Source organism: Pristiophorus japonicus, chromosome 1, assembly GCF_044704955.1.
Source record: "Pristiophorus japonicus isolate sPriJap1 chromosome 1, sPriJap1.hap1, whole genome shotgun sequence".
NCBI classification, from domain to species: Eukaryota; Metazoa; Chordata; class Chondrichthyes; family Pristiophoridae; genus Pristiophorus; species Pristiophorus japonicus.
In genome coordinates this window covers 136,993,280-137,008,255 of record NC_091977.1, presented here as the reverse complement: position 1 = coordinate 137,008,255, position 14,976 = coordinate 136,993,280, and positions in this window count along the sequence as shown.

Below are 14,976 nucleotides of genomic sequence, written 5' to 3'. Positions count from 1 at the left end.
CTTGACAAATCTTCTGGAATTTTTTGAGGATGTTTCCAGTAGAGTGGGCAAGGGAGAACCAGTTGATGTGGTATATTTGGACTTTCAGAAGGCTTTCGACAAGGTCCCACACAAGAGATTAATGTGCAAAGTTAAAGCACATGGGATCGTGGGTAGTGTGCTGACATGGATTGAGAACTGTTTGTCAGACAGGAAGCAAAGAGTAGGAGTAAATAGGGACTTTTCAGAATGGCAGGCAGTGACTAGTGGGGTACCGCAAGGTTCTGTGCTGGGGCCCCAGCTGTTTACATTGTACATTAATGATTTAGACGAGGGGATTAAATGTAGTATCTCCAAATTTGCGGATGACACTAAGTTGGGTGGCAGTGTGAGCTGCGAGGAGGATGCTATGAGGCTGCAGAGCGACTTGGATAGGTTAGATGAGTGGGCAGATGAAGTATAATGTGGATAAATGTGAGGTTATCCACCTTGGTGGCAAAAACAGAGAGACAGACTATTATCTGAATGGTGACAGATTAGGAAAAGGGCAGGTGCAAAGAGACCTGGGTGTCATGGTACATCAGTCATTGAAGGTTGGCATGCAGGTACAGCAGGCGGTTAAGAAAGCAAATGGCATGTTGGCCGTCATAGCGAGGGGATTTGAGTACAGGGGCAGGGAGGTGTTGCTACAGTTGTACAGGGCGTTGGTGAGGCCACACCTGGAGTATTGTGTACAGTTTTGGTCTCCTAACCTGAGGAAGGACATTCTTGCTATTGAGGGAGTGCAGCGAAGGTTCACCAGACTGATTCCCGGGATGGCGGGACTGACCTATCAAGAAAGACTGGATCAACTGGGCTTGTATTCACTGGAGTTCAGAAGAATGAGAGGGGACCTCATAGAAACGTTTAAAATTCTGACGGGGTTAGACAGGTTAGATGCAGGAAGAATGATCCCAATGTTGGGGAAGTCCAGAACCAGGGGTCACAGTCTAAGGATAAGGGGTAAGCCATTTAGGACCGAGATGAGGAGGAATTTCTTCACCCAGAGAGTGGTAAACTGTGGAATTCTCTACCACAGAAAGTTGTTGAGGCCAATTCACTAAATATATTCAAAAAGGAGTTAGATGAAGTCCTTACTACTAGGGGGATCAAGAGGTATGGTGAGAAAGCAGGAATGGGGTACTGAAGTTGCATGTTCAGCCATGAACTCATTGAATGGCGGTGCAGGCTAGAAGGGCCGAATGGCCTACTCCTGCACCTATTTTCTATGTTTCTATGTCTATGTTTCTATTGTGTGCTGTGTTGCCTGCTCCATCCCTTCCATTGTAACAATCAAATTTCCCCAACTATCTCGGTGGGAACAACTTCATTTTTGCTCAGAATTCTTTCTGCTGGTCGAAAAGCTCCTTCCTACCTCCCAAAACAGCCAAACAAGCACACACCACTGCCACACATGCTTTCAGTTCCTCTCTGCTCCCTCTCTCTCTATCTCCTCTTCTGCGCATGTAATGATGAGCCCTGACCTCCGGAAACGCCGGAAACGAGCATTGCCATGCCGTTGCTCTGGATGGCAACACTTTACGGCAGAAGGTCAAAAAAAATGTGACGCTAACGCCCATTTCAAATTGCTTGCGGTGACGCCCATTTAAAAAAATGGAAAGTTAGGGTTTTGAAAATGGGCGATAATCCGGCCATCTCAAAACCCATATTTACCGCCCACGCTAGAAATAACGTCCATTTTTGGATGATCTGCAAAAAAGTGGAAAGTCTAGCCCTAGATCAATGAGATTCTGACTGTGCATACTGAGAACCTGCTATGGAACCACATTTCAGACTAATGCCTGGAATGCAATCGCAATACTTGGTTTAATGCCAAACATAATAATTACCTTCCAATCATTTCTCACCCAGGTGATAAACCCATAGTGCTTTTCCGTAAAGAATGTTTCCTATCTCTGCTACTCTTACAAGGCACTTCCCTAGTGGCCTGATCAAAGCTGGTGGAGGCTGTTGTTCCTCGTGGGGACCCTTGAGACACTTGTGGACAATGATTTCTGAGTGCTCAAGCCTTTGAGAGGCTGGCCGTAACAGAGCCTGTTGCAACCCAGCTGCTGCTGGAACTGACTTGCTGACACCATGTCAGGTACTGGTTGGGGGCTGGCAAATGTGCAGAGGTACTGACATCCTGAGAGAGGCAAGCACATACTGTTCCCATCGTGCCACTCCCTTGGTGCTTGGCTCATCACTTCCCATTATCTGCAGGAGCCCTGATGTGAGGGCTCCATTTGCATCATGCCTGGAGGTGACTGCACAATCCATGGGACACTGCAGAGTGGTGATGCCATGTGAGATGACACAACAGAGTCTGGGTGCAGACTCCTCCACAATCTCAGTGATAGTGGTGAAACTCCTTAGCATGCCCTGCAATACCTCATACAGCTGTCTGTGTGAGGCAACAGTTTTCTTATAATGACAGGGCCATGGCAGTCCTCATCTCTTCCATTTTCAGCAAAGGTAGGAGAGGGGCTCGCCCGCCGGCACGGTCAATTGTGTGCTGTCTCTGCCACCAATTGTTGCTGTTGCTCACTGGGGCTGGGTGCAGATGCTTCTAGCTCACTATTTAACACACGCGGAGTGCCAATATCTGAGCTGGTACCTAGGAGGGATGCAGTGCCTGATGGCATATCCCCAGGAGGATTGTCCTTCTCTGGGGCCTGTTCTACTGCAGGAGCCTCTTGGTGTTAAGAAAGAAAAATGGGAGAAGAGTTAGGATAGAAGAGAGAAGAAGCACATGATCAGTTAACAGTCTGGAGAATGCAGCTTAAAATAGTCCTTAAAGAGCACCAGACGTCCCAAATGTTTTACAGCAATGAAGTACCTAGTCATTAATAACATTTTCATTGCTAATCTCTCCTGCAGTATACTCAAATGAAACCATCACTGGATCAAATTCTTCTTCTAACTGAAAATATTCATTTTAAAGCTCATCCCTATCTGCAATTACAGAACTGAATAACAAGATGTTCTTCAGGGATATATTTCCCTGCAGGTAAAGTTAGATTTCAACAGGGTGAGAACTACAACTATTTTTTATTTATTTAAAATAGTTGTACTTCTCATCCTGTTGATATCTGACTTTAACTGTAGAGAAATATTTCCCTGAAGAACCTCTTGTTATTCTCTTAGATATCAGTAGATCAGTGGCTGTATATTCGTAGCAGACATAATGTTATAATGACAGCATTCTCTCCATAGCATACAAATCAATTATAATGAGCAGACATTAGCTTAATGTAGGGAGGCATGTGTAATATAGCATGAAAGAGACACTCTTCATTTGTTAAAATGGACTTACCTTTAGATGGAGTTGAATGGTTGATCTAATATTTCATACACTGTTTATTGAATCATTGGACAATAGTGTTACCACAAATAGATTTGCTAATACATATTGTCTGACTTTTAGCACTGCTTGAAAACAAAATAGCAAAACTTAATTTGTATTAATGTGGGTTGTAAGATGCTTTGGTTTTTCCATTAGCTTCTGGCATTTGACTAAGTGCCACTTCTCAAATGCAAGCACCTGGTAATGTACCCCATAATTACATTGAGGTGCATTGCCTGATAATTTGCAGAGATAACATTATCTTCAAAAGATTAATTTGAAGATAATTACATAAGATTACATGGGATATACGATGCAGAAACAAACCATTCGGCCCAACCAGTCCATGTCGGTGTTTATGCTCCACTTGCGCCTCCTCCCATTTTTCCTCATTAAAATCGATCAGCATAATCCTCTTTTCCCTTCTCCCTCATATGCTTGCCTAACCTCTCCTTAAATGCATCGAGACTATTCACTTCAATCACTCCCTGTGGTAGCAAGTTCCACATTCTCACCACTCTTTGGGTAAACATAGAAACATAGAAACAGAGAAAATAGGTGCAGGAGTAGGCCATTAGGCCCTTCTAGCCTGCACCGCCATTCAATGAGTTCATGGCGGAACATGCAACTTCAGTACCCCATTCCTGCTTTTTCGCCATACCACTTGATTCCCCTAGTAGTAAGGACTTCATCTAACTCCTTTTTGAATATATTTAGTGAATTGGCCTCAACAACTTTCTGTGGTAGAGAATTCCACAGGTTCACCACTCTCTGGGTGAAGAAGTTTCTCCTCATCTCGGTCCTAAATGGCTTACCCCTTATCCTTAGACTGTGTCCCCTGGTTCTGGACTTCCCCAACATTGGGAACATTCTTCCTGCATCTAACCTGTCTAACCCCGTCAGAATTTTAAACGTTTCTATGAGGTCCCCTCTCATTCTTCTGAACTCCAGCGAATACAAGCCCAGTTGATCCAGTCTTTCTTGATAGGTCAGCCCTGCCATCCCGGGAATCAGTCTGCTGAACCTTCGCTGCACCCCCTCAATAACAAGAATGTCCTTCCTCAGGTTAGGAGACCAAAACTATACACAATACTCCAGGTGTGGCCTCACCAAGGCCCTGTACAACTGTAGCAACACCTCCCTGCCCCTGTACTCAAATCCCCTCGCTATGACGGCCAACATGCCATTTGCTTTCTTAACCGCCTGCTGTACCTGCATGCCAACCTTCAATGACTGATGTACCATGACACCCAGGTCTCATTGCACCTCCCCTTTTCCTAATCTGTCACCATTCAGATAATAGTCTGTCTCTCTGTTTTTACCACCAAAGTGGATAACCTCACATTTATCCACATTATACTTCATCTGCCATGCATTTGCCCACTCACCTAACCTATCCAAGTCACTCTGCAGCCTCATAGCATCCTCCTCGCAGCTCACATTGCCACCCAACTTAGTGCCATTCGCAAATTTGGAGATACTACATTTAATCCCCTCGGCTAAATCATTAATGTACAATGTAAACAGCTGGGGCCCCAGCAAAGAATCTTGCGGTACCCCACGAGTCACTGCCTGCCATTCTGAAAAGTCCCCATTTACTCCTACTCTTTGCTTCCTGTCTGACAACCAGTTCTCAACCCATGTCAGCACACTACCCACAATCCCATGTGCTTTAACTTTACACATTAATCTCTTGTGTGGGACCTTGTCGAAAGCCTTCTGAAAGTCCAAATATACCACATCAACTGGTTCTCCCTTGTCCACTCTACTGGAAACATCCTCAAAAAATTCCAGAAGATTTGTCAAGCATGATTTCCCTTTCACAAATCCATGCTGACTTGGACCTATCATATCACCTCTTTCCAAATGCACTGCTATGACATCCTTAATAATTGATTCCATCATTTTACCCACTACCGATGTCAGGCTGACCGGTCTATAATTCCCTGTTTTCTCTTTCCCTCTTTTTTAAAAAGTGGGGTTACATTGGCTATCCTCCACTCCATAGAAACTGATCCAGAGTCAATGGAATGTTGGAAAATGACTGTCAATGCATCCACTATTTCCAAGGCCACCTCCTTAAGTACTCTGGGATGCAATCCACCAGGCCCTGGGGATTTATCGACCTTCAATCCCATCAATTTCCCCAACACAATTTCCCGACTAATAAGGATTTCCCTCAGTTCCTCCTCCTTACTAGACCCTCTGACCCCTTTTATATCCGGGAGGTTGTTTGTGTCCTCCTTAGTGAATACCGAACCAAAGTACTTGTTCAATTGGTCCGCCATTTCTTTGTTCCCCATTATGACTTCCCCTGATTCTGACTGCAGGGGACCTACGTTAGTCTTTACTAACCTTTTTCTCTTTACATATCTATAGAAACTTTTGCAATCCGTCTTAATGTTCCCTGCAAGCTTCTTCTCGTACTCCATTTTCCCTGCCCTAATCAAACCCTTTGTCCTCCTCTGCTGAGTTCTAAATTTCTCCCAGTCCCCAGGTTCGCTGCTATTTCTGGCCAATTTGTATGCCACTTCCTTGGCTTTAATACTATCCCTGATTTCCCTTGATAGCCACGGTTGAGCCACCTTCCCTTTTTTATTTTTACGCCAGACAGGAATGTACAATTGTTGTAGTTCATCCATGCGGTCTCTAAATGTCTGCCATTGCCCATCCACAGAAGTTTCTTCTGAATTCCCTATTGGATTTCTTGGAGACTATCTTATATTGATGGCCTCTAGTTATGCTCTTCACCACAAATGGAAACATTCTCTCTGTATTCACTCTATCAAAACCTTTCATAATTTTAAAGACCTCTATTAGGTTACCCTTTAGCCTTCTTTTTTCAAGAGAAAAGAGACTAAGGCTGCTTATCCTTTCCTGTGTACCCTAGCATTTCTGGTATCAACCTTGCAAATCATCTCTGCACCCTCTCCAGTGCCTCTATATCCTTTTTATAAATTGGCGACCATAATTATACGCACTAACTAGTGGGGTACTGCAAGGATCAGTGCTTGGAGATCAGCTATTCACAATCTACATCAATGATTTGGATGAGGGGACCATATATAATATATTCAAGTTTGTTGATGATACAAAGGTAGGTGATAATGTAAGTTGTGAGGAGGATGCAAAGAGGCTTCAAGGGGATATAAACAGGCTAAGTGAGTGGGCAAGAACATGGCAAATGGAATATAATATGGAGAATTGTGAAGTTATCCACTTTGGTAGGAACAATAGGAAAGCAGAGTATTTTTTAAATAGTGAGAGATTGGGAAATGTTGGTGTTCAGAGGAACCTGGGTGTCCTTTCACACGAATCACTGAAAGTTAACATGCAGGTGCAGCAAGCAATTAAGAAAGCAAATGGTATGTTGGTCTTTATTAGAAAAGGATTTTAGTATAAGAGCAAAGATGTCTCACTGAAATTATATAGGACACTGGTGAGACTACACCTGTGTACAGTTTTGGTCTCCTTACTTAAGGAAGGACATAGCTATTATAGAGGGAGTGCAACCAAGGTTTGCCAGACTGATTCTGGTATGAGGGGATTGTCCTATGAAGAGAGATTGAATAGGTTAAGCCTATATTCTCTAGAGTTTAGAAGAATGATAGGTGATCTCATTGAAACATACAAAAATCTTACAGGGCTTGACGGCAAGGATGTTTCCCCTGGCTGGGGAGTCTAGAACTAGAAGTCACAGTCTCAGAATAAGGGGTCAGTCATTTAGGACTGAGATGAGGAGAAATTTCTTCATTTAGACTTCAAAAATAGTTATGTGCCTAAATAAATTATTTGGAGTATAAAATGTAAGTAACATAGCAATTGCCATTTTAATTTATTTCCTTGCCAAGCATAAAATATTATATACATTTGTATTGGTTGTAGGGTAAAAGTATTTAATTTTTTTATCGGATCATCAGTGAAATCAAGTTTAAGAAAACATGACATCTAGTGGGTAGGGAGTCTCTTGACCTGATGCATAGAAACATAGAAACATAGAAAATAGATGCAGGAGTAGGCCATTCGGCCCTTCGAGCCTGCACAACCATTCAATAAGATCATGGCTGATCATTCACCTTAGTACACCTTTCCTGCTTTCTCTCCATCCCCCTTGATCCCTTTAGCTGTAAGGGCCATATCTAACTCCCTCTTGAATACATCCAACAGCTCTCTGCGGTCGGGAATTCCACAGGTAAACAATTCTCTGAGTGAAGAAGTTTCTTCTCACCTCAGTCCTAAATGGCTTACCCCTGACCCTTAGACTGTGTCCCCTGCTTCTGAACTTCCCCAACATTTTTCCTACATCTAACCTGTCCAGTCCCGTCAGAATGTTATGTTTCTATGAGATCCCCTCTCATCCTTCTAAACTCCAGTGACTAAAGGCCCAATCGATCCAGTCTCTCCTCATTTGGCAGTCCAGCCATCCCAGGAATCAATCTGGTGAACCTTCACTGCACTTCCACAATAGCAAGACCGTCCTTCCTCAGATGAGTAGATGAAAACTGAACACAGTATTCCAGGTGAGGCCTCACCAAGGCCCTGTACAACTGCAGTAAGACCTCCCTGCTCCTATACTCAAAACCCCTAGCTATGAAGGCCAACATACCATTTGCCTTCTTCACCGCCTGCTGTACCTGCATACCAACTTTCAATGATTGATGTACCATGACACCCAGGTCTCGTTGCACTTCCCCTTTTCCTAATCTGCCGCCATTCAGATAATATTCTGCCTTCGTGTTTTTGCCCCCAAAGTGGATAACCTCACATTTTTCCACATTATACTGTATCTGCCATGCATTTGCCCACTCACCTAACCTGTCTAAGTCACCCTGCAGCCTCTTAGCGTCCTCCTCACAGCTCACACCGCCACCCAGTTTAGTGTCATCTGCAAACTAGGAGATATTACACTCAATTCCTTCATCCAAATCATTAATGTATATTGAAAATAGCTGGGGTCCCAGCACTGAGCCCTGTGGCACCCCACTAGTCACTGCCCGCCATTCTGAAAAGGACCCGTTTATTCTGATTCTCTGCTTCCTGTCTGCCAACCAGTTCTCTATCCCGCCAGTACATTACTCCCAATATCATGTGCTTTAATTTTGCACACCAATCTCTTGTGTGGGACCTTATCAAAAGCCTTTTGAAAGTGCAAATACACCACATCCACCCGTTCTCCCTTGTCCACTGTACGAGTTACATCCTCAAAACATTCCAGAAGATTTGTCAAGCATAATTTCCCTTTCATAAATCCATGTTGACTTGGACCGATCCTGTCACTGCTTTTGAAATGTGCTGTTATTTCATTTTTAATAATTGATTCCAACATTTTCCTCACTACTGATGTCAAGTTAACTGGTGTCTAATTACCCGTTTTCTCTCTCCCTCCTTTTTTAAAAAGTGATGTTACATTAGCAACCTTCAATCCATAGGAACTGATCCAGAGTCGATAGACTGTTGAAAAATGATCACCACTGCATCCACTATTTCGAGGGCCACTTCCTTAAGTACTCTGGGATGCAGACTATCAGGCCCCGAGGATTTAACGGCCTTCAATCCCATCAATTTTCCTAACACAATTTCCCACCTAATAAGGATATCCTTCAGTTCCTCCTTCTTACTAAACCCTTGGTCCCCTGGTAACTCCGGAAGGTTATTTGTGTCTTCCTTCGTGAAAACAGAACCAAAGTATTTGTTCAACTGGTCTGCCATTTCTTTGTTCCCCATTATAAATTGACTTGAATCTGACTGCAAGGGACCTATGTTTGTCTTCACTAATCTTTTTCTCTTCACATATCTATAGAAGCTTTTGCAGTCAGTTTTTATGTTCCCTGCAAGCTTCCTGTCATACTCTATTTTCCCCCTCCTAATTAAACCCTTTGTCCTCCTCTGCTGAATTCTAAATTTCTCTCAGTCCTCAGGTTTGCTGCTCTTTCTGGCCAATTTATATGCCTCTTCCTTGGATTTAACACTATCCTTAATTTCCCTTGTTAGCGATGGTTGAGCCTCCTTCTCCATTTTATTTTTACTCCAGACAGGGATGTACAATTGTTGAAGTTCATCCATGTGATCTTTAAATGTTTGCCATTGCCTATCCACCGTCAACCCTTTAATTATCATTTGCCAGTCTATTCTAGCCAATTCACGTCTCATACCATCGAAGTTACCTTTCCTTAAGTTCAGGACCCTAGTCTCTGAATTAACTATGTCACTCTCCATCTTAGTAAAGAATTCTACCATATTATGGTCACTCTTCCCCAAGGGGCCTCCCACAACAAGATTGCTCATTAGTCCTTTCTCATTACACATCACCCAGTCTAGGATGGTCAGCCCTCGAGTTGGTTTCTCGATATATTGGTCCAGAAAACCATCTCCAATATACTCCAGGAAATCCTCCTTCATCGTATTGCTACCAGTTTGGTTTGCCCAATCTATATGTAGATTAAAGTCACCCATGATAACTGCTGTACCTTTATTGCATGCATCCCTAATTTCTTGTTTGATGCTGTCCCCAACCTCACTACTACTGTTTGGTGGTCTGTACACAACTCCCACTAGCGTTTTCTGCCCTTTGGTATTCCGCAGCTCCACCCATACAGATTCCACATCATCCAAGCTAATGTCCTTCCTTACTATTCCGTTAATTTCCTCTTTAACCAGCAACGCTACCCCACCACCTTTTCCTTTCTGTCTTTCCTTCCTGAATGTTGAATACCCCTGGATGTTTAGTTCCTAGCCTTGGTCACCCTGGAGCCATGTGTCCGTGATGCCAATGATATCATATTCATTAATTGCTGCCTATGCAGTTAATTCATCCACCTTATTACAAATACTCCCCACATTGAGGCACAGAGCCTTCAGGCTTGTCTTGTTAACACACTTTGCCCTTTTAGAATTTTGCTGCAATGTGGCCCTTTTTGATTTTTGTCTTGTGTTTCTCTGCCCTCCACTTTTACTTTTCACAACTATGTGACAGGCAGAATGGTCTATTTCTATCCATCATTTTTATATGACTGTATTCTAAACTCCTGTATTGCCTCTGGAGATTTGTATTTTACTGTTCCAAGAATCTATCCCAGCATTCCGGTTGCTTTTGAATTAATTTGTTACTATCCAGATATTGTAAGTGATAAATCTATCATCGTCCCAGAATCCTTTCTAAGCTACTTTCTGCATAACAACTCCAGTAGTCCTGTGTCCCTGGTTTGAATCTTTGCACTGCTGAAAAGTTCCTATATGAGTGATCCCTTTGAGCAAGGTACTTACCTTAAATTGGCTCCAGCATATCAGCTGCTACCAGACATTGCAGAGAAATCAAACGGCATTGTGAAAAGATTGCCCCCCCATCCACAATAATTACACACTCCTAACCCTGGGCCAATAAAAGAGAGATGGGCACTTCCGATTTCGAGGCCTGTTATCAAGGGTTGGCTGTGGGCAAGCTTTGATATAGTTATCTTGTATATTATTAAACATTATAGTTTCAATGTGTTCTATTCTTGCTTGACTGAAATGCCTTTCAGCAATAGTTTATCATTTGTTTCTTATAGTTCATTTCTTATTCCCTTGATATTTGCCTTTCTAAAACCATAGGGGGTGAAATTGGTCTAGATCGGCAGTGTGAAACAGGCTCATTGTGAATCGGCGGCCCATTTTACACCATGCCAGATTGAAGTAATTGGACATGGTGTAAAACTGATAGCTGATTCGCTATCAGGCCATTTTGCACTAACGGTGCAGATCAATTTAGCACTTATATATTTTCATCTTGGTTCTTGCTAATGCTATTGCTAGATAATCTTTAGGTTTCCACTTTTTATTATTTTGTTACCATTGTATTCTTATGTTTGAGGATAACTAATGCTAATATTCTTCCATGGAGGAAATATTTACCCACTTTGACATTAATGTTAACAGTAGAAATGTGCTCATTCTTGGTTTTCCTTTGATCATGCCTCAATAAAGGCACAGAAGAATATCCCACTTCACTGACAGAATATCCCACTTTACTGATATGCTGATTGACAGGAGAAATTGGCCTAGAAATCTCAGCCACCCCGGTTCCGTACGGAGTGTGTACGGACCAGGGGAGGCATCGCAAAAGCCGGTTTTCAGCGCACAATGCCCATGCGCTGAAAACTGGCTTTTCCGATCTGTCAAGCTCTGGCTTGACAGATCCAATGCATCTCGGCAGCAAGGACATTCGCATGGGCAAGAATGCGATAGTTACCCATATCTTGCCCAGCGTATGTCCTGAAAATCTTGCGCCTGATAAAAGCAGGCACATAGCCTACTTTTACAGGTGTAAGAGTTTTAAAACATACAAAATCATAGTAAAATAAAATTTAAAAAACACTTTTTAATGTTAAAAACCCTGCCCACTAAAGTAAGTTTATTTCAAACTTGCCAAAGGAGGACAGCAGAAACATTGCAAGGACATCCTCAAAGCCTCCTTGATAAAGCTGATAAAATGCAACATCCCCACTGGAGTCCCTGACCAAAGACTGCCCTAAGTGGAGGAAGTGCATCCGGGAGGGGACTGAGCACCTCGAATCTCGTCGTTGAGAACATGCAGAATTCAAGCGCAGGCAGCGGAAAGAGCATGTGGCAAATCTGTCCCACCCTCCCTTACCCTCAACGACTCTTTGTCCCACCTGTGAGAGAGAGTGTGGTTCTTGTATTGGACTGTACTTCCACTCTTAGCATGAGTGGAAGTAAGTCTTCCTCGATTCCGAGGGACTGCCTATGATGATGATTTAAAATTATAATTTTAAAACTTTTTTAAAAATCAGAATTTTTTTTGAAATTTAAGACATTTATTAACTAATTTATCTTAAATATACAGTGTAGTTTTTCTATTTTTTTATTTGTGTTTGGGTGTTTGGGGGGGGGGGGATGTTTCTCAACCATAATAATGAGAACTTCAACCCATTATTATGAATGAGAAAATACTGTACCTGGATTGGCTGCCCAGTGCCATGTGACTCCAGCTCCAGCATATGGACGTCCCAACGTGCACGTGCTCCGATGCGCAGGGAGTGGAGGCCTCAGGACTGGGATCGCTGGTGGGCGCAGCAGGATAAGGTAGGTGTTGGGGGGAAACCCCGAGGTAGAAATAAATCTACTCCGAGACTACGTTAGAGAGTTTGAAAACACACATAGTTTATTAATACAATGTACCAGGGGAGTTGTATAGACTACAACTCAACTTGTGTTTACAAAAAATGAGTATTTAAAGTCGTAAACCGCAAAGGTCACATGTCACTGCTTCTACATCTGTCATTGCCAAAAGAGCCTACGCAAGGAGTTCTTTTTTCGTCTTTGTCAAGCTTACTGCCTCATCTTCGGCCCACGTCTGGTGTGATTGGCTTCTTTCTTGCTCAGCGTCTTGTGACCTTTGCGCAATTGCTTATCTCATTCAGTCATAGTACGTTTTCTAAAGCACAACAATTTCGCACCAATACGATTAACCCTTCAATCCCTCATTTGGCCGAAATTTTTCATATACACAATTCTAGACCAATGTATACCGGTCTTCATGCAGAAATTGGTGATGTGATGTGCCGGTTCCTGAAACCCGGGTTCTTCACTCCGGGGTCCAGGTTCCCATCTCCTGTCGCACCTCATTCTGCTGATTGTAAAACCTCAACATATAGGTGTTTTGGGTGTGTGTACGCCACCTTCTGAGACACTGCTAGGTTCTCGTAGTTTGAGGGTGGTTGGGTTACAGGTCTGCTCGATAGTAAAGATGGCAGTGCTTTGCTTATACAACATTTAAGTAACATACATAGGCAATACAGCATTATTGCCACCACCAGAAAGGTAACCAGACCTTGGATTAGTGATGTTCCCATCGATCCTAACCACCCTGAGAACCAGTTCCACAATGTGTAGGCTGGTGGTGCTTAAGCTTTTTAACCTCTTCTTGGATATGCTCTGCCAGATTGGTAATTTCTTCCGAGCTATCCGGGATGTATGTACAACATTCGGCCCCAATGAGGGCACAGGTTCCCCCTTTTTCTGCCAACACATAGTCAAAGGCCATCCAATTTTGCAGAGCTACTGTGCGGAGGGCTACCATCTCTGCATTAACCTTAACTAGGGCTTCAGCTGTATGGTTGGCCACCTGTTCCAGGACGGAAGCCATGTTAATGGATTCCCTTGCTAATTTACCCACTCCAGACCAGGGAAACGCAATGGCCCAGAATCTTTCAGTCTCCGTGATGGCTCGTCTGGCTCTCCGGTGAAGGTCCTTCAGAGAACCCAGGTGATACATATAGGGTACAATATAAGCCAGATAACAAGCACCCGTCCATTCTCGGGGAAACCAGGGGTAGGCCTTGTGACCGAACACAAAATGAGTCCCGTTGTAGGGCGTATACTTATTTATCGCTGGGGGGTCCCAATGGACCGAAAAGTCACCGTTTCTGTTTAATGATGGGAGTGTTACCCTACCCACTTCTGCAGGTAAGGTGAGGCTATATGTGCAGTTACTGTACCCCACAATAGGATCTTCTGGTCGTCCCTGCCTTGTGAGACATAGCCCCCCTCCCATTCCCTTCTTACATCTTGTTCTCAGGAACGATGGTAGATAGGAATCATTATAGGTTGATCATCTCCACCCACTACACTGTTCTGGATTATACCCATGACTTTTAAGTTTTATTATGGTGCTGCCGTCTGCCTCTATGGCATAAGAGCCAACGCGTGTGGATCCTGTTCTAACTCCAAACATCTAGCTGGCCGTCTCATTATCACTAAATGGAATTGATTGTAGGGGGATTCCTTCCTCCGAGTGTGTGGGGACATGGGCACAGACCCAACAGCTGGCAACATTGGCTTTCTTGGCATAGGTGTATGACATGTACAAAAAGGTGTTCATATACAACTCTCTCTTGGTCCGTGGGGGTACTCTGGCCTGAGTCCTCCCTAGGCTACATATTACAATTACACAAAAAAGCAAACTGCACATAATATCGCGTAACGCATTCATCTTGGATCGTCTTTATTTATTCCGGCGTTTTCTGCTGATGCGTCCGCCTTCAGTTTCCTAGAATGTGTATGAAGGCAGGGTTATTTGTTTTGTACGCTTGTGCTGGAGTCATTGGATTCATATTCTTTGAGCTGAGACCAATGTTTCCATCGGCTAACCCCACCCATATCTATGCAGGCGCATGTATCTCCACTAATTAGGACTTCAAATGGGCCAGACCAACGGGGAACAAACCCCGTTCGTCCTGGCAGATATTTTACCATTACCTTCGCGCCTCCCTGTGGTATCTCCTCCTGGTCCTCCAATTCCTTCTGTTCGTCCCTGCCTGCTTGCCATTCCCTCAAATCTTTCCTCAATTTCTTAAGTTGCTTGCTCTGTTCCAAGACGTACTTTCTAATCCAATCCCTCAGGGGTCCTATGTCGGATTCCCCAGTTATCATTCCTTCCGGCAGGTGCATCGCTCTGCCTGTCATCAACTCGTATGGAGTTAATCCCGTCACTCGGTTAGGAATTGCCTTTTGTCGCATCAAGATTGTGGGTAGTAAATCCGCCCAAGCTTGTCCTGTCTCTTGGATGGCCTTTGCTAGGGCTGTTTTAAATGTCCTGTTCATACGTTCTACCA